This window comes from Rousettus aegyptiacus, unplaced genomic scaffold (assembly GCF_014176215.1).
Source record: "Rousettus aegyptiacus isolate mRouAeg1 unplaced genomic scaffold, mRouAeg1.p scaffold_m13_p_15, whole genome shotgun sequence".
In the NCBI taxonomy this organism is placed as follows: Eukaryota; Metazoa; Chordata; class Mammalia; order Chiroptera; family Pteropodidae; genus Rousettus; species Rousettus aegyptiacus.
In genome coordinates, this window is record NW_023416290.1 from 46,688,911 (window position 1) to 46,708,543 (window position 19,633).

Genomic DNA, 19,633 nt, shown 5'->3' on the forward strand with positions numbered 1-19,633 from the left:
TTGAAAAAAATGCAAAATACAACATGTCACCTGTCTCCTTATGCTGGTGAAGTGTAGGAAAGATGAGGAGTATTTCATTTTGTTTAGGGTTACCAGTTTCAAAGTGATTTCTCTGTATTCCTAAACACGCAGTTTAAAATTCGTTATGAATTTAGGAATATTTGGTAAACTAGAGATGGCTTGTGTCCTGTGAAGGCCCAGATTCTAAGAGCTAAGATGAAATCACTCTCATTTTTCAAGAGCTTCCAGTGCTCATCAGCCAGGTGTGACTTTGACAGCAGCATATGTCACCAGCATTTTCTGACTCTAATAGTCTAATTTAATCATAGCCCGAAGGCACTGGATTCTTTCCTCCTCTTCTTGGGATACTGATATATACATATATATTTTTAAAGTCCACATCTATTTTTATATTCTCATACAAACTAGGCATATGGGAGCAAGCCAATTTTCAATTATAAACCTGTCATTAAGAAGAGACATCATGCAAAGGACCATTTGCTTAAACAAGCGTGTACAACTAATTTGCACAAGAAAAGGTCACCATGAATGGATTAAGATTATCTCCATTGAGAGTAAAATAAAAACCCTTGCTGCATTAATTAAATTGCAAAATAGACTTCAAAGTAGAAAAGATTTTTTAGAGGGCCCAAATTTAGCTAAATTAAAAATATTAAATTATGATGGTAATGGCTTCTTTTTTCCTCACCAAACATAGGGAAAATATTGACATGTATGTTCAAGCTCAACTATTGATAACGTCTGAATCTCTACCCAATCGACAAAGAAGAGGGAAATATGTACACTCACACTCACACACAAATATATGCATAAAGTTTAAACTGAAAATTTTAAATATAAAAAGGTCAAATATACTTCAGGAAATGCCTTAATAAATGCCAAGAATAGAAACCCCTGAGGGACTAGCAGTGAAGGTCCTACATCCTCATCATTAGACTGCTAAAAATGTAAAACCTTATTAATGTTCTGGATTGTAAGACTTTTCAAAGCTGCCATCTGCAGAGTTTACATTAGGGAAGGAGTAGAGGGAGAGGAAAAGCAGAAAAGTTAGAGGAGAAACTCAAATGGCAGTTATACCTGGGGCTTGTTAGTGGTTGTCTATAATGAGAATTTGCTGATGCAACAAATAAAGCTTATGTGATTGAGGCTCATGCTCATTCCCCTAAGAGGTAGCAGGAGAGCAGGGATGACTATCCCTGCACGAATCAGGAGCCCACTAGGTAGATGTGAGACTATGAATACAACACACGAGCTCTCTGGGCCTCAGTTTTCTCATCTGCAAAATGAGTCAGCTGGGCTAGATGACTACAGATTGTTTAAACGTCCCATTATTCTTTATGGTATCATTTTTAAATAAAGAAGAATGTCCTTTGGACATTCCACGGTTCCAGTGGTTTCCATAACTGTTGTACATATGCGTGTATAAATGTATAGATAGATATCTGCTCCTGTGTACGAAACATGTTTAACATGTATATTCATAATGACATGCAGACATACACAGAACATATAATGGACAACTTACAACAGTGATTTTCAAATTTCTAACTATGCTCAACCCACGAACCAGTCTTTCTCAAAGTTACTACTGTGTTATAACTGAAGGAGTCATGATGCCCCTCGAGGAGGCAGACAGTGGTTCTCATTGGGCCACACGTGTGTTTGGCGCCCTCAGCCTCAAACTCTCTGGGGGCCGCCCGCTCTCCCTTTTCCTGTTCTCACATATCCGTATCTACCTCCTTCTAGGTGCTGAAACTCACTCATTTATTCAGTTACTCTTCAAGAACTACTATATTCCAGGCACTGCTCCCGTCCTACAGGTGTTGTACAGAGAAGATCCTTCTCTAGCCTCTACATCTACCAAAGAATCACCTAATAACCAGAAAAGGCTGATGAGAAATTAAGGCGTAAAATCTTCTGGGGGCATCTGCATTACGAAATACGCTATGGAAGGCTGGCCTTCCAGACGGACACAGTAAGGAACTCTGTAGCTACTCTCCCTGGCCAAACGACAATTTAACTGGTAAAAATTACTTTAAAAATTCATTTAAATTCAAAAAGTCTCTGGAAATTGTCCTAAGGGCAAAATGACAAATGGAAAAACATTTGTTCCTGATAATCTACCAAATCTCCTCGAGAACGGTGAGTGTCTGGGGCCTTGGAGCCATGACCTGTTCCATTACCAGCCCCTAGTAACGGAACCTCATAGAAGTTGAGGCGAGAGTAAAGGCAAGGAGACTGAGCTCCCGCTCTCCCAAGGCCCCATCAAGACAGTGAAGAAAGACAACCCACAGAAAAGAGAAAACATTTGCAAATCCTAAATCTGATGAAAGGCATTTATCCAGAATATTCAAAGAACTCTTAGGATTCAACAATAAAAAGACAAATAATCCAATTTTAAAGCAAAGCATTTGAATAGATATTGTTCCAAAGAAAATATACAAAGTGCCAAGAAGCACATGAAGAGATGCTCAACATCACAGCCACTAGGGAAATGCAACTCAAAACTACAGCGATGGGGGGAAGGGGGAGGTAGAAACAGGGTAAGAGGGGTCGAAGGTGACAAAAAGAAATCTAACTATGGGGAGGTAAACACACAATACATACGCCTTACTGTTAAAATGTACAGCTGTAACTTATCGGATTTCGTTCACCAATGTCGCCATAAAAAAAAATAATGAAAATACATAAATAAATAAAAATAAAAATTTCACAAAAAACAAACAAACTACAGTGAAGTATCACCTTACATCCACTGAGATGGCTCTAATCAAAAGGACAGATGATACAGGTGCAGATGAGGCCGCAGAGGGACTGGAACCCCGACATTCTGCGGCTGGAAGGTACAGTGGTGTGGCCACTGTGAAAAACAGTTTGGCAGTTTCTCTGACAATTAACAACGGGCTTAGCATATGACCCAGGAATTGCACCGTGGGGCTTTTATCCCAGACAAATGCAAACTTATCTTCACACAGACACTTATCCACGAATGTCCACAGCAGTGTTATTCTTAATAGCCCCAAACTGGACACCATCCCAATGTCCTTCAACGGGTAAATGATCCAACCAACTGCGGTACACCTATAGCCCATAATACTTCTCGGCAATAAAACGAAATGACACCTAGAACCAGCTCAAGGAAATTATGCTGAGTAAAAAAACCAATCTCGAAAGAATATATACTGTATCATTCCCTTTAAATAACAGTCATAGGGATGGAGAACAGATTAGTGGTCACCAGTGAGTAGGGGCTGGGGAGAAAGATGGGGAGACGACAGGCTAATTCTCCCTGATATTACTTGATTGTAGACATGTAAATCACACCGATTCAGCTTTAATTAACAAATGGTTTTGCTACCCTTTTCGGAGGAGCATTGAGTTCCCCGTTGTAGAGGTGAAGACACACAGAGAACAGTTTTCATACATGACTGCAAGGAAAAACGCAGTCAAAATGACATGACCCTCAATTTAACCTCTCTACGTACTACTCTACGGCCGTAATAATTTTCTCCTTAAAAGTTGTGCTGGATAATGAATGGGATACACCCCGTTTAAAATGGACCATGTAATAAAGCATAATTAAAGTCCTTCCTCTCAATATGAAACACGTTTTTGCTGGCGGCAGTTCAGTGTGCCCAGGGAAGGGGGGTGGTGAGGCGCAGTGCAGGGGTTCTCAGAGTACTTTCTCCCCCAACCAGTAGCATCATCGGTGAACTTGGTCGATACGTAATTTCTCAGCCTCACCCAGGTCTGCTCAATCAGAAGCTCTGGGGGGAGGGCCCCAAATTCTGTGCGTTAACAAGCCCTCCAGGTAATTACGACGCATCCTAAATTTTGAGAACCACTGATGTGACAGTTAAGAGCAAGGTAATTAAAATCTTAGTGGTTAAACAGCTTCAGAGACAGCCAAACCTGGGTTCAAATTTCAGCTTTTCTATTTTCAAGCTGCGTGATCTTGGAAAATTTGTCTAAATATTAGTTTCCCAGTTGGCAAAATGTGGCTGATACTTACATTGTGAAGATTGAATGATACATTTTAAGTAAAGCATGGGTACATTATAAACAATCCCAACATGGCATTATCATTTTGGCTGAAGGGAAGCAATAGAATATAATGGAAAATATGGCCAACGTGAAAAGTTAGAAAACCTGGCAAGGAACTGGGGTCTGGATTGACTGCTTTCTACGTGAGCCTGTGTGAACTGTCTAAACTCTGAGCCTCGAGGTTGTGGGATAAGACTGTGCCCATGCAATATAAACTATAATGTACTAGGAAAATGCAAGTTATTGTGGTAAATTATATCAAGATGACAGGAATAAATATATTAAAAAAAAAACAACAACAGTAATAAAAATAGCAGATTCCCAAAGACCGAACCAGGAAGAAATGTGGAGCAGATCCTTTAAAATGAAATAAAAACAGAAGCTGTGACTCAATGGAACAGCTGGTTCTAACCGCCTTATTATCAAAAGCCATATTGACACGGATGTTAGTGGTGCGGCCTGCCCACAGGTCCTCGCTGCTTCCCACAACTCTGTCTGTAACTAGCTGCACATCTACTATGTGCGCTGCTGTTTGATAATCCAAGAGGGAAGAAACGAGTGACCCAGCCTCTCATCTACCACCGTCACACCAGTCTAATCTCCCCATGATGCTGCTACAGTTTGTCTCAAGTGTTTATTTGTAAAGTAACTTTATATCTACAGATCTGTTCCCTCCAGCTCCCAATCTCATAAGTACTTAATCTTCCCTGTTTACATCCAGGTTTGAATCACATCCTTAAGAAAAAAAAAAGAAAACAAAAACAATGTATGACTAGTGTAGTTCTATAAAGTGCACTGGGATAAGGGAAATAAAATTAGATCCTCGAACACTTCCTTTGTGCTTTTTAAAATTCATTCGACAAACATGACTTACACGCCTACCCCATGCCAGGTCCTATTCAAGGAAAGGAAGGTCCAGTGCAAAGGCGAATGTGTTCTCAGACGTAATTATTAAGTGAGGAAAATGGTAGGATGGAGGCATAAGGGGGAGAAAACACAGAGGAGAAACAATGGCCGCCACCTGGTTTTGGCGGGGAGCGTGAGAGGTGGGGATTTCCTCTGGAGGAAGAGCGCCTCTGAGCTAAGTATTAAAAGAAGAGCCAGCATCAGCCTGGCAAAGGGCTAAGAGGAGCCGATGGGCATTCCTGAGGGTGGGGACAGCATGACGCAACGAAAGCACCCAAGGGAGGGAAACCACGTCGGGGTGGAAGAGGCTGAGAGGACCAGGGAGAGGGGTGGGGGTGAGGCTGCGGACACGGCGGTACCCCTGGAGGGGCTTTCTTTGGTATCTCCTGGCACTCAGACACGGTCCTGAGTCTCTGAGGGGCTGGCGGGAGAGTGGCCTGTTACCACTGCTTTCCTGGGACTCGATGAAAGCCAGCTACGCAGGTGAGGTGAGCGCTCGGTTCAGAGTCCGTGAGCTGCCGAGGCGGGTCACAGCCACGGAGCCAGGAGGCTCCCGCACCAGGCTTTCTGATTCTAAAGGGCCTTTGCTTTCGACTACATCATGCTGCCCCCTCAGCCAGCCCCCCAAACCTCCAGGAACACTGCTTATGGAGTGACGTCCGAAGTGGCTCACCAAGTTCTGAGCATCAGCGACAACCCGCTACCGTTTAAAACAACCCTCTCTCCCACTCCAAACTCCACCCCAGGTCACACCAGTTCAGCCCAAGACAGTGCTGTCATTTACCAACCATGATGCCTTAGAGCCTTTCTTCACCTTCACAGATTTAACACTTCACATTTCAATTATTTGTTGAGCAAACTCAAAAGTTCATAATTTAAGTGTATGAGCTTGGTTCAAGGCACAGCTTTGAACTGAGAACCACATAAGTGGGAGCGAATCTTTTAGCTGGAAAACGGATCTCGCTGGCCACCACGCTTTCCCTATTTGTCAGCTTATAAGCTACAAACAGAAAAGCATAGTCCCCCATGGCCTCTGAGAATTCACCAGACCCACTGAGCCTCAGTTTCTTCCGCAAAGTCTTTCTGCACGCCGACTGAGCTCCCGCGTGCTCCGGTGCCGGGCGAATGCAGGTGAGCTATACTACTGTGTGGTGCAGGGCACGGCGGCCAGCCCGGCTGCAGCCCCGGGGACACTCACTGCCCCCTGCGGGGGGCTCTCCGCATTTGGAGGTGGTGTGATTCCTCACCCGGGCACCGCTTTCTGCCTGTGAGCACTGCTTGCTGCTGTAACCTCTGGGCACCCAGCCACGTCACGGAGTAGGAATTTCTTTCTTTGTGATGCTCCTTGGCACGACGCTGCCCACTCCAGGCCATCCACCACACAGAGCGATGCTCAGCAACAACCAGGAGCAGGTGTGTGTATGTAACCCCTTTCACATTTTGCTTTCCACACAAGACCATCACCTTTCTGTGTCCATTTAAAATCCACTTCAATATAGCAAAGGGAGGAAGGCAGCATTTTGTGGGCACTGGCTGGGGTATGGGGACCCCAGTGGGGGGCCTTGACACTCACACACACACATTATCTCATTTAAGCTTCACAGCCACAATGGGAGGTGCATATGATTATTCCTGCTTTTTACAGGGAAGAAGAGAGAGTCAGAAAGATGCTTGAAATCAAACAGCTCATCTGGACACACTGGGTATAATCCTATATCATGTCAAACTCCCCCGCCCAAGGTCTACCCTAAACATCTGCTGACAGCTCAGAACTTTAAACTTGGACCTGCTGGCCATAGCCACCTGCATATATTAATAAGTACAACATGCACCAGGGGCACCTCATGCTTAAAAATGGGCGGCGGACCATCTCACGCCCCACTCATTAACCAGCTGCACGGCTAACACATAAAAGCAAGTGATAACAACACGACGGCCATTAATGATAACCACTGTCGTGATGATTCTACCGTCGACGGGATATTTCCCGCGGTCAGGGCGCTGCGCCCCGCAATCTGCCCACCCACGCGTGAAACGGCCCCATTTCACAGATGACGACAGAGAGTAGCAAGTGTTTTACGGCTTGCACGAGGAGCGCGGGATCCACGAAGGGCTCTGTTGTCTCTCGGAGCTGCCTGGCCCGGTGGCGGAGAGACGCGGTGCCCCCGAAGGTAAAGATAGAAGACTGGGAACACACCACGCCGCATGACATTAACCGCGGAAGGAGGCGAAGTGTTGGGAACACCGGCATTTGTGCTCAGCAACACCAAATGTCACCCTGCTCAGAGATAAATGCAACTCCAGGACACCTGGGTCTACATTCCCCAGTTAGAAATAGAGCACGTCTGAAAACGCTGAATTGAGGGCTACCTGGGTGCACGGGGAAAGAGGAAGGAGTGGCAAGAAAGGCCCTAGCAGAAAAATGACCTCTGAGGAATAAATGGGCCCCGCAAAGGCGCAGGAAGGGCCCGGATGCATAGCTAAGTGTCTGTGCAGTGACGTCGGGCAACTTGGAGCCCGAGGTGATTATCTTACCATTAACCTTTCACCAGGCTCTGCGCCATGAACACTGGCCAAGGGGAGCGGGGCCAGGAAGTGCGGATGAAGCTGCAATGACCAGCGCAAGGGCCAGCAGCACGGAGCATCTGTTCTCAGAGGCAAGTCTTCCTCGGAGACGGGCCACGTCCCAGGGAGGAGGCTGCGGCGGAAGCACGTCCCTCCTCCGGCCCCCTTTCCTTCCCATGTTCACGTCTGCTCCTGCAGGAAGCCTTCTCCGATACCCTAACCTTGGCCAGGGACCTTCTTGCTGCCCGCACAGCACCCGGGCTCACCTGCCCACTACTCGCTTGGTGTCGAGTTGCCCGTTTTCTGGTTTTCCTTCCACTGGACACCAGGGCACAGCACCGTGGTCCTACTTCCTGTAGACCAGTGCCTACCCCAGGGTCTATCTGCAGTGGCCGCTCAGAAAGAGTTATGAAACGGATGCAAAGTGCTCAGTGCCCGCCGGCTTGCACTTAGGTGTGTGGGGGCGGTGAAGGCAAAAGGCAGACAGAGGCGCGTCTTTCATTACAATCTGTAGCTAAGAACATGGCTGGCCCTTGATCACATCAGGTGCTCTAGAATGAGTACTACTCCTGTGTTTAGACTGAGCCCAACTTAGAGCACGGATAACAGTGTCATTCATTCATCCACCTGCCCATTCATTCATTCTTTTATTTATTTATTTTCTTCTATGTGTGCATTTGCTATCCTTTCTTCTCTGTCTTTATTTCCAAAGGCCTGGAAGCTTATTAAAAATTTCGTCTTCTCTCTGCACACTGATGAGGGTGAGACATCTGTATTTCACCAGCCCTGATAAATAACACTACAGGCATACCTCAGAGATACTGTGGTTTGGTCCCAGACCACTGCACTCAAGCAAGTACAGCATTGAAGAGAACTGTAATCTTTTTGCTGGTGGAGGGCCTCGCCTTCAATTTGTAAAAATGCCAACATCTGTGAAGCACAGATGCGAAGGGAAACGAAACGAGTTACACCTGTAACTGCACATTTGAGCTGAATGTGTGTGCAGGGCTGTTCCCACTGAACTCTCCCCGGCCTTCCTCCACGTCACACGGAGGAAAAACGCAGCAGAACCTCCTCCCAGTGTTTGTAACGTGAAGAAATACTGCCTGGGTCCAAAGGCGACGACTTTCCACCCCCCTCAAAAAAACGGGGCCGACCCCAATGTTTTGACCACTTCCCTTCTTGAGCCACGACATTCTTGCCCGCCGCAATAGCCAGGTCCGGTCAGCCCTGGGATTAGGAGAACGTCTGGAATTCCTGCTGGGCTGTTCGTGTCATCAAAGTAGGCCCTAGGCAGGGGCTGCCCAGCAGCGAATTTGACATGCCCTGCATTCTTGGTCGGTGCTTAAGCCTTTCGTCTGGTCCCTTGCACTTAAGTGATTTATAAAATACCTTGAGAATCCAATTACAGTTAATGAAATGATGGCTGTTTCCGTTAACCTCACTTTCCCGTCTCCTCTCCTGTTTTTGCCATTCCTCGGATCCACCTTCTGACTTTGACAGTGAGGGCTGGCTCACTCCTGGACCTTGGGTGTTGAACAAGCAAATGAGACCTTAGAACTCTGTGGAGGTGGAGGTGGTGCCATCTCAAGAAACTGTGAGAGGACAGCAACATAACAGGAAAGCTGTGTGAAGCTACTCGTCTGTCTATAGAAAGTTTAATCTTTCCCATCTGGCTATGCGAATGTATACATGTAGAGCGCATTTGTGTCTGTGGGACATTAAAATTTGTGTCATAGTCAACAACCTAATGCCACACTTTGTTTATTTACCAAATCACCCTCCCACGAGAGTTTGGTCACTGGAGACTGGGAGGCCCATCAATCTAGATTCTGCCATTTCCTTTGACAGAAGCACTACAGTGCCCTGTGGGAGGGAGTGTGCGAAGGGCTGAGTCACCTCCCCTTCCTCCTCCAGCCGGCTCTGCTCACCACAGTTCCCCCTGAGAAGCAGCTACGGAACTGGCCAGCTCCTAGGTGGCCTCATTTTGGGAAGAGGTTGTGGGACAGAGAAAAAAGCTTACGCATCTAATAGGGGAGAGGGAGATCAGGTGGCCTTTAAGCTGCCTTCATGTGCTGATGTTTGCTGACTGGATAAACACAGCGGTTCCTCGATGCCAGGTAGCTCGCTGAATGCTAGGGGAAAATAACGCAAAAACCTCATGGTTTTCTATAACTCTGTGGGAACCTGTCTCCTCACGCCCCTCTTTCCTGTATCTCCTGAATTCTCTTCTTCTTGTGTGTCCCCACGTGAGCAGAGCCACGAGAACCAGACTCTGGTTCACATTAGTTTCAGGCCAGAATAGGTTCAATCCTCTTCTCATAGAACCAGAGATACTTTACACACCACATTCATTAGCATCTGCTGGAATCCTACCTGCTATGCCCCTGCGTGGAACATTCTTCTGCAAAATCCACCTCAAGATACATGCCGACCTTCAGAGAGGCCCTTACAGACCAGCCTGTGTTCCTGGAACTCACTGTCCCGTGGCCCCGTGTTATCCCTGTTCTAGGATTTACCACTGCCTGAATTCACACATGTATTTGTTTTACTTGCTCACTGTCTTTCAGAATACAATGGATATTCCATGAGAGCAGGAGCTTAGCTGTTCTTATTGACCACTATGACCCTGGCTCTTAGACCTGTGCCCGGACCACAGTAATCTTAAGAAAAGTTTGTTGAGTGAATGCCAGATCCCCTTCTCATTCCTCAGCAGAGAATGCCTCTGAGGTCACGATGCCCAAGTTGCTGGCTGTGTTTGCAAGGATAAGACATATGACAAGTTTCTAAAAGAATACAGAAAAGTCCTCTTTCATTTTTGTTTTATGCAGTATCAGCCTTATTTCTTTGGTTAATGTTAAGATGCGTCAACTTCTCCAAATGCCATCTGCTACGAAAGGAAGATTCCATTAAAAATGTATTTAGAAAAAAATTTTTTTAAAGAATGTCTTCAAGAGATGTTCAGTAGAGTTACAAGATGTTATAAGATGAAACCTGCACAGACCAATATCTAGAAAATATAGTTTCTGGTCTTGACTTCGTCAAGATTTTAACTGATTTTAAGCAAGGCGCTTTGGTTCTGAATCTATGCTTATTTATAAAACGGGACAATCAGACTAGTCTTGCCTATCGCACTAGGTCTATGGAGGAGCTAACCAGACAGTGTACCTGAGAGCATTACACAAACTAAAGTGTGTATGGAAATCAGGAAGGACAAGGCAAACTTTTTCTTGGAATGCCTTTGTACGTAACGAGGCATAACGTGGAGGACGTCAAAGGCCTGGCGTTATGTTTCTGTTTTCTCCTTTTTGAGTCCCAAGTTGTTATGGCCTACATCCCAATTCCGTCCCATGCTTCAGAAGTGCAGATCATCTTCCCAAGGAAGCATCTGGAATAGCTAATTTGTTACTAAAGCCGATGATTAAACACACATGATCATGTAGGCCTGAAAGGCTAACCATGATTTCTAGTTTTCCACCACTAGTTTTCAGCTATTATCCAGTCAGGCTGTCTCCCGAGTTTGAATCTGGAAAGAAGAAGGCTCACAACTCTTGGCTACAGAGCCCTTAAGGAGAGAGCAATTCTGCCATGTAGAATATCTTGTTGCTTCGTTTCCATTAAGGTATCTTGGCTTTTACAAAAATTGTCAAGTAAAACTTGGCATCAAAACACAAGTGAGTAACTTTCTTTGTAGAGGAGCTGACAGCTCAGCTGTGTATCAGAAAGATAGCTGCTAAGGTTCAGCTCCAAAGGCGATTACATCCTCTCTGGAAGGGAGCTGGTACCACAAAGTGCCTTGACTTGGGATTAAGTCGGAGCAAAATCTAGGAATGATCTTTATGGAAAGTTAACCCTGCAATGCCGATTGACCATGTCCCTCTCCATAAGTGTTGGTTTTGGAACTATAAAAGTTTTGGAGGTGCGAAAACATAATTGGAAAACTTTTTTTCCTGCTTAAAGGGCTAATTGATTTCACAGGTGTTTAATTATCATTTGCTGTGAGATAATACCTTGTAGTGCCATAAAAAATGGATTTAATTTTCAAGTGCTGGCAAAACCACTGCCAAAGCCAAGTTAGAACTAAAGCTAGATAATTATTCTATAAATCAAACACACTGCCTCCTTTTTTTGAAATTTTTAATAGTTGGGGATAATAATATCTGACAACCTTGAAACTAGCATGAAAAGGGTTTTCCTGCCAAGTGCCAAAAAAGCAGTCATCGGAGCATTTGGGGCAGTTTGGTTCATTAACGGTGACTCAGGCAACCTCAGGACCCTGCCTGCAGGCTTCTAAAACATGCCAAGAGTAAGGGCATCAGTGTGTGTCGAGACACAGAATTCTCTACTAATATCAAACAGCCATATGCCCAATAAGGTCTACAGAAAGACAGAAATGAAACCCAGCCTACCCTTAGCACAAAAACTGCCTGAAAACAACTGTAATTCGTTGAGTCCAAACTAAGAGTCCTGGAATGTGGAAAGTGAAGGTTTTATCAATTTGATCAATGAATACTTTCCTATCTTATGCTTAAGGCACAACACTTGTGCTTTCGGTTATAACGAGGGAGAGGAATCATGAAATCAAAAAAAAAAAAAAATGTTAACGGCTGGAAGGCACCACAAAGATCGTTCACAGCAAACATCCCAGATGAAAACAGCAAAGCCGGGAGAGGTCAAGTAACTTGCCCAAGATACCTGCACTAGGGGCAGAAGCAAGATGAAAAGGATAGTCCTGAGCAAGCAGAGAAAGGAAGAGACAGCTTGAAAATAGATCTGGAGTTCCACCCTCATCCAACATCTAAAAATAAAAGAAGGAATTTTTTAAAAGGCAAAAAAAAAAAAGGAAGTTTCATTCTGTGAGAAGAGTGGCTATTTCTTCAACAGAGCCCAGTTTCCGTGGAAGTGCTTAAGCTGCCTTAAATAACTGGATGGGGGTTTTAGACGGTGCCACGCTTCATATTTTTTTCTTGTATTCAGAAGTGCTGAAGTCATAACACGTTCCATTAGATTAAGTGTGCTTAAATGATTTAAGAAAGCGGGGCAGTCTGGCTGGGCGCACACACCCTGCCGGCACGATTTACTTGTTCCGTGTGCAAAGTGTGTGCACTCCGCAAGTCACTGTGCCGTGTGGATTTTCAGGTGGTTTGAGTCGGCCTTCACAGTCCTGGTTAAGGTGTGATGAGGCAAGACGCAGTGTGACTGGTGCCAGTCCTGGGTCCTCATAGAAGCCTGAGCCAAAGGCATGCGGGCAGCAAGGGCAGGAGTAAACGTGGGTCCCAGTATAATCTCAAAGGGACAGGAAGAAATAGTCACAGGGCCTGGCTTACGATTGCAAATGACACTCCTGTAATGAATAATGGTGACAATGACTATAGCTAACATGCATTGTGAGCTTATTACATGTCCGACCCTCTGCAAAGCACTTTCTGTCTGACGATTTGCTCTTCCCACTACTTATGAGGTACATCGTACTACATCTCCTATTTCATAAAAGAGGAAATTGAGGATTATACCTAATTTGTCTTAATTCGCTTAATAAGTGGGCTGGTGGGCTTTGAACTTAGGCATTCTGAGTAGGACCAAAATTACTATACAGTATGCAGACTGCCTCCCTTCCATGGTGCTTCTTGGAGATGTCCCATGGACTAGCTGAGTGAGGTCTTGAGGAGCTCCATGACGATCACTATGGAAGCTACTGGACTGATTTATGGTCTTCTAGCCAGAGACGGGCCTGGCACTGTGCCAGATCTTTTATCTGGCTCTGAACTGAAGATGATATCCTTCCTGAGGTTAGCGCCCAACTAAAGCATTACTCCCAGGTCCCGGGGAGTAGGCTGAGCAGGTGAGAAACAAATGGCAGTTCATTCGCTGTATTTCGTCTCAGACAGGACCACTCGTGGAACATAGAAGCCTCAAGGCCTCTTCCTAAGGACTCGTACGATTCCTCCTTTCCCAGTTCACCGCAGGGCACGGTATCGAGACTCACACGATGCCATTTAGTTACCTCATGAACTTGTGTGGAGCCCCTACTGGGTGTGCCTGTTCCTATGGCCACGCGGACATGACAGGGGAAAGACATCAATACCGTAGGTGACACTGACATTTCACCCATTTATTTGCTTTTCTTCGAGTCACCCTCCCCGTAATCCTTGCTGTGAACCTGTTACGTAGCGGGCATGCTACATCAGAAGTGGGGACTACACGGTAAGCAAAAATTAATCACCATCATCATCACATTTCTTTACCCGACAGAATTTATAGTCTTGCTTGGGAGACTGATGTTAAATAATTAACCATAATAAAATCAACAGCTGTGGTGAGTATTCCAAGGAAAGACGAATGGTCCTAGAGAGCATATAGAAAAGGGATTTGACCTAGTCAGGAGGAGGGGACTAAGTTAAGACCTAAAGCAGGGGTCCCTAACCCCTGGGCCACGGATAGGTACAGACAGGATAGGTACAGACAGGTCCGTGGCCTGTTAGGAACCAGGCCACACAGCAGGTGGTGAGCAGGGGGCCTGCGAGCAAAGAGCGAAGCTTCATCTGTATTTGCAGCCGCTCCCCAGCGCTAGCATCACCGCCTCAGCTCCACCTCAGATCACCAGGCATTGGATTCTCATAGGAACGCCAGTCCCTGGTGCCACAAAGTTTGGGGACCTCTGCCCTGAGGGATAGGTCAGGGTCAAGCAGGACTTGGGGCAGAGATGAAGCACTGTGAGCAGGGTTGACAAAGGCTGCCAACGTAACTTTGGTGTGAAGGCCATCAAGAAATTTAAAAGTCCATTTGGGCAAGCAAAGCACACACACCACAACTAGTCACCTCAACAAGTAAGAGAACATCTTGCTATGGATGCGGACTAAATCCATAGAACGTTATGTAAAACACAGGTTCCGGCTTCTTACTGCCTGGAAAAATGAGTGTGACAAAAGGCTGGATGTCGACAGGTAACCACTGTTAAACACGCTGATCATGTTAGCGCATTCTAGATCCCATGCACCTGCTAAGCAATGGCTAACAGGCAGCAGACCTTAGCCCATGTTACAGACAGAAACGCTGTGGCAGAGAGGAGCCTTAACATCTTGATCGGATGTAATAAGAGATCGTTCAGATTGTTCCAGTTCATTTCACCTGCTCTTCCCCCAGGACCTGCCAACTCACCTATTTTAGCACTTATTTATGAGCCCCTTTTCCTGTGTCTGCAAAATTCTATGGGCTCTGCAGAGATAGTGCTGGTCCCTAAATAATCAGATTTTCACAGTAATTAAAAGCCAAATCCTCAACTCCCTAAATGGTATGAGCAGCTTGAATGCCTGTATCTTGCCCTCACGTTGAGCATCTCTAGGGTGAGGAAGAATTAGGAAAGGCCGAAACGACTTAATTGCAGAAAGAGGCAGCGGTCAGGCTACGAAGCAGAAGTGGGCAGAGAGGGAGAGGAAGCTCGGGCTCCTGTTGGGATGCCACACTCAGGAGGAACCCCGGGGCCCTGGCTTCTGCCCGTCCTCAAGTTCTGACCACTGTGGGGGCCTGGCCTGGGTCCCACAGGCCAGGAGAGGGCCCACGAAGGCATTTTCCTGCCACAGTGATGAGTCCTTCCTGCTGACTTTAATAGTCTTTAAGGTGAAAGGGGTGAAGAGGGAATTTCAGCTATTAAGGCATTAGTTTAAATTGGAGTTGGGAACCAAAGAAAAGCCACACTGGGATTTGCCCGACAAAGACACTGTTTTCATCCCTCTGCCTCCTACACTAATTTAGGGATTACACGACCTTCCCCCAACCTCTGACACAGCAAAATAAAGATCATATTGTCAGGCCGCACTAGACTAAACTGCCACCTGGATTTTTAAGGCTGCTCGCCCCTTAGAAAAGAATTGGAAGAAAAAGTTGGGGGGAAAATATAATTTAAACATCATAAAATATATCATTTCCCATTCTTTAAATCAAAATCCTGCCTAGAATAATAAAACTAATGAGAAGGGTCCAAGGAAAGACTCTTGGTAAAAAAATACAAAATATACTTATAAAGTGATGCCTTCACAGGCAGAAATAATAACTATGTCACAAGCACTACAGTTTGTAGCACACTCACACACTAAGCACTGGGCTAACTGCTTTACAGAGTGAAACAATCTAAGCGTCACAATCTGAGTTTATTCCTATTATATACCATTCTGCAACTGAACATAGAGGCTGACTGAGGTTCAATAATTTTCCTGGAATTACATAGCCAGTAAAGAAGAATAATTAGAATCCAAACATGGTGTGTCTGAACCTGAAGTTTGAGAACCTGCCAGACAGACGTCACCGGCATCTTGCATTGGCAGACGCTGATGTCTGAAGAAGAGGTATAGATGAGATCTTTCAAAGCACTAAGCCCTGGGAATATGCTGGTGCTTGCTCCAATGGGCAATTCAAATAAAGCACTACTAAACCGTAACAGACAGAACTTACATGTATGCTAACACTGAATTTTTTTTTTTTTTTAACCTTTCGCTAGGTTTTTCTGATTGCTGCATTCTGGATAAGCGACGATATTCAAAATCTGGCTTTCTCTCTCCCTTTCATCTCTTCTGATAGGGCGGTAGGCACATGCTCAGTTGTCTGAAATCATCCTGAACAGAGAAAAACTGCACCAAACCGCACGTTCATTCAACTGACTTGCTACTGTAAAATCCTCTAGTCATCAATAATTCAATGATCAAACATATAGGCACAAAACCCTTGTTTAAAACCTTCCCACTGGGAGATTGAGTACAGACTATGAGGAATAGCAATGAGGAAGAATAAGTTAGCACCTACTTAATTTTTTAAAAATCCCTATAACTGAACTAAAACTGAATTCAGATAGTTTCATGTTCTTGCTACTTGTGATGTGGAAATGAGAAGGGGGTAATATGAGATGAAAATCTAATGGATCCTGAGATGGATGGATCCTGGTAAAGCACTACAGCTAAAGATATAAAACACCCACCTGAATTCACGTTCACACACCTGCATTCCCAACACAGCAGCGGCAACGCAGCAGAATGTCAGGAGAGCTACCCACTTTGCCCACGGACCACAGACCGGCTGGGCATCCCTCGCTAAGTCTACTCACAAGTTAGGTGACAGTTTACACAAGGTATCCAGGCATGGAGGCTAAGATATAAAACATTTTTTGACAAAATGACAAGTTTCTCATTTAAAAAAATGTTTTTTTAAAACCAGCAAATTCCACTTTCTCCAATTTACTTATTGAAACTTACAGGCAATTTAAGCTCTGATGTATGTGTGTGTGTGGGGGGAGGGGCAAAGGAGATTCTTTTATTTCCCTAAAACTTTTATCTTAGAAACCCAGGAACCCTAAAGACTGTAAAAATGCGTGTTGCCAATATCTCTTTGAGATATCTTATAGGGAAATGCTGCAAATTCGGTCAACATAGTTTACACGGGGAACAATTAGATAGTGAACAATGATGTTAAACTGCAGGTTTTAACCCATGGACACGAATGTGAAACTTTGACTTCAAACTTGCGAAGCCCACACAACACCGTGAGTGCAACCCTGATGAAAATTCGGACACCAAAGATGCCGAAATATGTGCTTGGTACTCAAATGCTTTACCGTTAGTTTTGTCGCCAGCAGGATAATAATGTATGATAGAAATCCCAGCACAGCCTGAGCTGCTTTTAAAGAGACTGGATGGGCAGCATTAACTGCACAGGGCATTACCATCCATTAAGGATGTAGCTACTCGCTCCCACCAGTAGATGGGGCACATCCACATGGCAAGTGTCCGCCCTGAACTTGCCTGGTGAGAAAGAAAAGGTTCTGCTTTCTCTTCCTGAGCTCCTAACCAAAAACCCAAAAAGATGCCACATGGGGGAGGGAAGGATTTCTCTCTCCTCTAAAGGAGGCATTTGATTATCTCCCTGATTTCTCTTTCATTCCTATTAAAATGTAAATAAAAGGAATGGGGATTAGTGGGATTAGGGAGGAATGGGGTTGGCCACAGACCCTGAAGAAATCCAAATGAAGTTTATATGTAGCTACAAATCCTGATGGGGTGCTAAAGGACAGGTGGGCATTAGATTATGGGAGGGAGGTAGCATCTGAGTAAAGATTATGTGGTCAGGAAAGCCCTTTCTGAAGAATCAACATTGAAAGAGTCTAAGGGCTGAAGAGAAGCCAGCTTCCTAATGGGGGGGGGGGGATGTGGGAAGAACAATTCAGGAAGCGGGGACCATTTGTGCAGAGCACCAATTTGGAACACGCCGAACACACTCAAGGAACAGGGGAAACCAAGCCAGTCTGGGTGGTGGTGGCAGAGCTGTTGGCAGAGGAGGGAAGGCAAGTGATAATGGCCAAAGGGTTTTGTTTGACAGGGCAGTAGTGTCTCTGACTTTGATGCATACTCATGCACTCCGGGGAAAAAATAAACACACACACACACACACACACACACACACACACACAAATATAGATAGTGGTTAATTTTCTAGGTGTTATTTTTATATCACTTACATATATAAACTTCATTTATTTCTCAAAAAAACCTCCAAAGGTTAATACTATTTCTATTATCCCCTTTTTATAGATGAGGAAGCAAAGGCACAGAGAGGTTAAGTGACTTGCCCTCACACACAGCTACGATGGGGCAGAGCCCAGACTGGAACCCCTGTGGTCTCATGCCAGAGTGCATGCTCTTGATTCTAAAGATTCTCAGAAGCAGCAACTTTATTTCAGTATTACTATGCACATTTTGATGTACGATAAGTCTGGGCTTTTAAATTTCATTTTATTGCATTTTTGTTTTGTTTTTGGTGTCCAAGAGAACTGATGTGACCCAAATAAGAAATCCACAATTTGGCACAGAACACAGATAATCAAGCACAATTGCATACCCTGACTCCTCCTGCCAGACACCAGCTTCCTCCTGAGTCTGGGTTCTGCACACTGGCTCCCCAAAGGACTGTAAATCAGGGCACTAGGTATCTCCACAAAGTTTCAAACAGATGTTTACCCCCTGCTTATTCTCCCAGGCTCCAGATGGCTCCAGATCCTGGCTACCTTCTTCTGCAGGCCCTCAAATCACACTCCAGACATGTCAGCAATGCAGGCTGAGAAAGAAGGCTGAAAGAGGCAGATCTAGGGCAGATCTGTAAGAAGCCTCTGTGGAGCCCAGCGGTATTTCACATATGCATATAAAGAGCCATAAGCCAAGTCAGCATAAATCACTGCGAGCCCGTTCTACCTAGATACAATTTTCCAAAAGATGAAGCTGTTTTACATGTGGCAGAAAAAGTATCTGCTGCTAGTTAGTCTCTGAGTCTTCAACACTTTATTCCAAACTTTTCCACAGGCAACAAGTGCATAGAATTTTACTATACTGACATACTAGTAAGACAATTGCATACCTATCACGTCCTTCAAAAGGGAGAGGAGTAATGTTGAAAAGAGGATTCCAACTACGCATTTTTTAAAAATCCTGAAGTACATGTCCCAACCCAATTGCAAAGACATAAAACATCGGAAATTTAAAAAAATTCCATTCTTTGCCAGGCCAAGGAACAGATCTGCATGTTTTGATTTCTCTCTAAATTAAAAGTATCCTTGACATTATCTAGTCATCTATGCACATGGATGTAAGAAACCCCAGCGACCAGAGCTGGGTTATGGAGCCCGGTATGTTTTCTTTAGGATAATCTAGAGATTCCCTACTTTCCTCTCCCTTCTCCAAAACTACAAGGATGATGAAGAAAGGAATGAGGAGGGAGGAGGAAGAGGAGGAGGAGGAAGAGGAGGAAGAAGAAGAAAGAAGAAGGAAGAAGAAGAAGAGGAGGAAGAAGACGAAGCAGCAGCAGCAGCAGCACCAGCAGCACCACCAGCAGCAGCTGGTGGGCTTTTTGCGTTTGCTGACTAAAATTAAAAAATGGGAATTTGCTGACTTTTACTAACCATATGGTTTGTCGGGTTTTTATTAATAATTATTTAGGTGCTATAAGATCTATAATGTAAAATATATTATGTTTCTATCTGCAAAGGAGTTTACAATCATTTCTATGAAATGTATTTTGTTTAATCAGATAAGCTAATAAGTAAATTGTTTGCATCATTTGT

At 44.7% G+C, this 19,633-nt stretch overlaps 1 protein-coding gene across 1 annotated transcript in view; it reads right to left on the bottom strand.

Moving 5' to 3' along the window:
* Positions 1 to 19,633, bottom strand: part of EXT1 (exostosin glycosyltransferase 1) — a 254,859-nt gene that overhangs the window by 32,441 nt on the left and 202,785 nt on the right. The gene's annotated exons all lie outside the window — the stretch shown is intronic.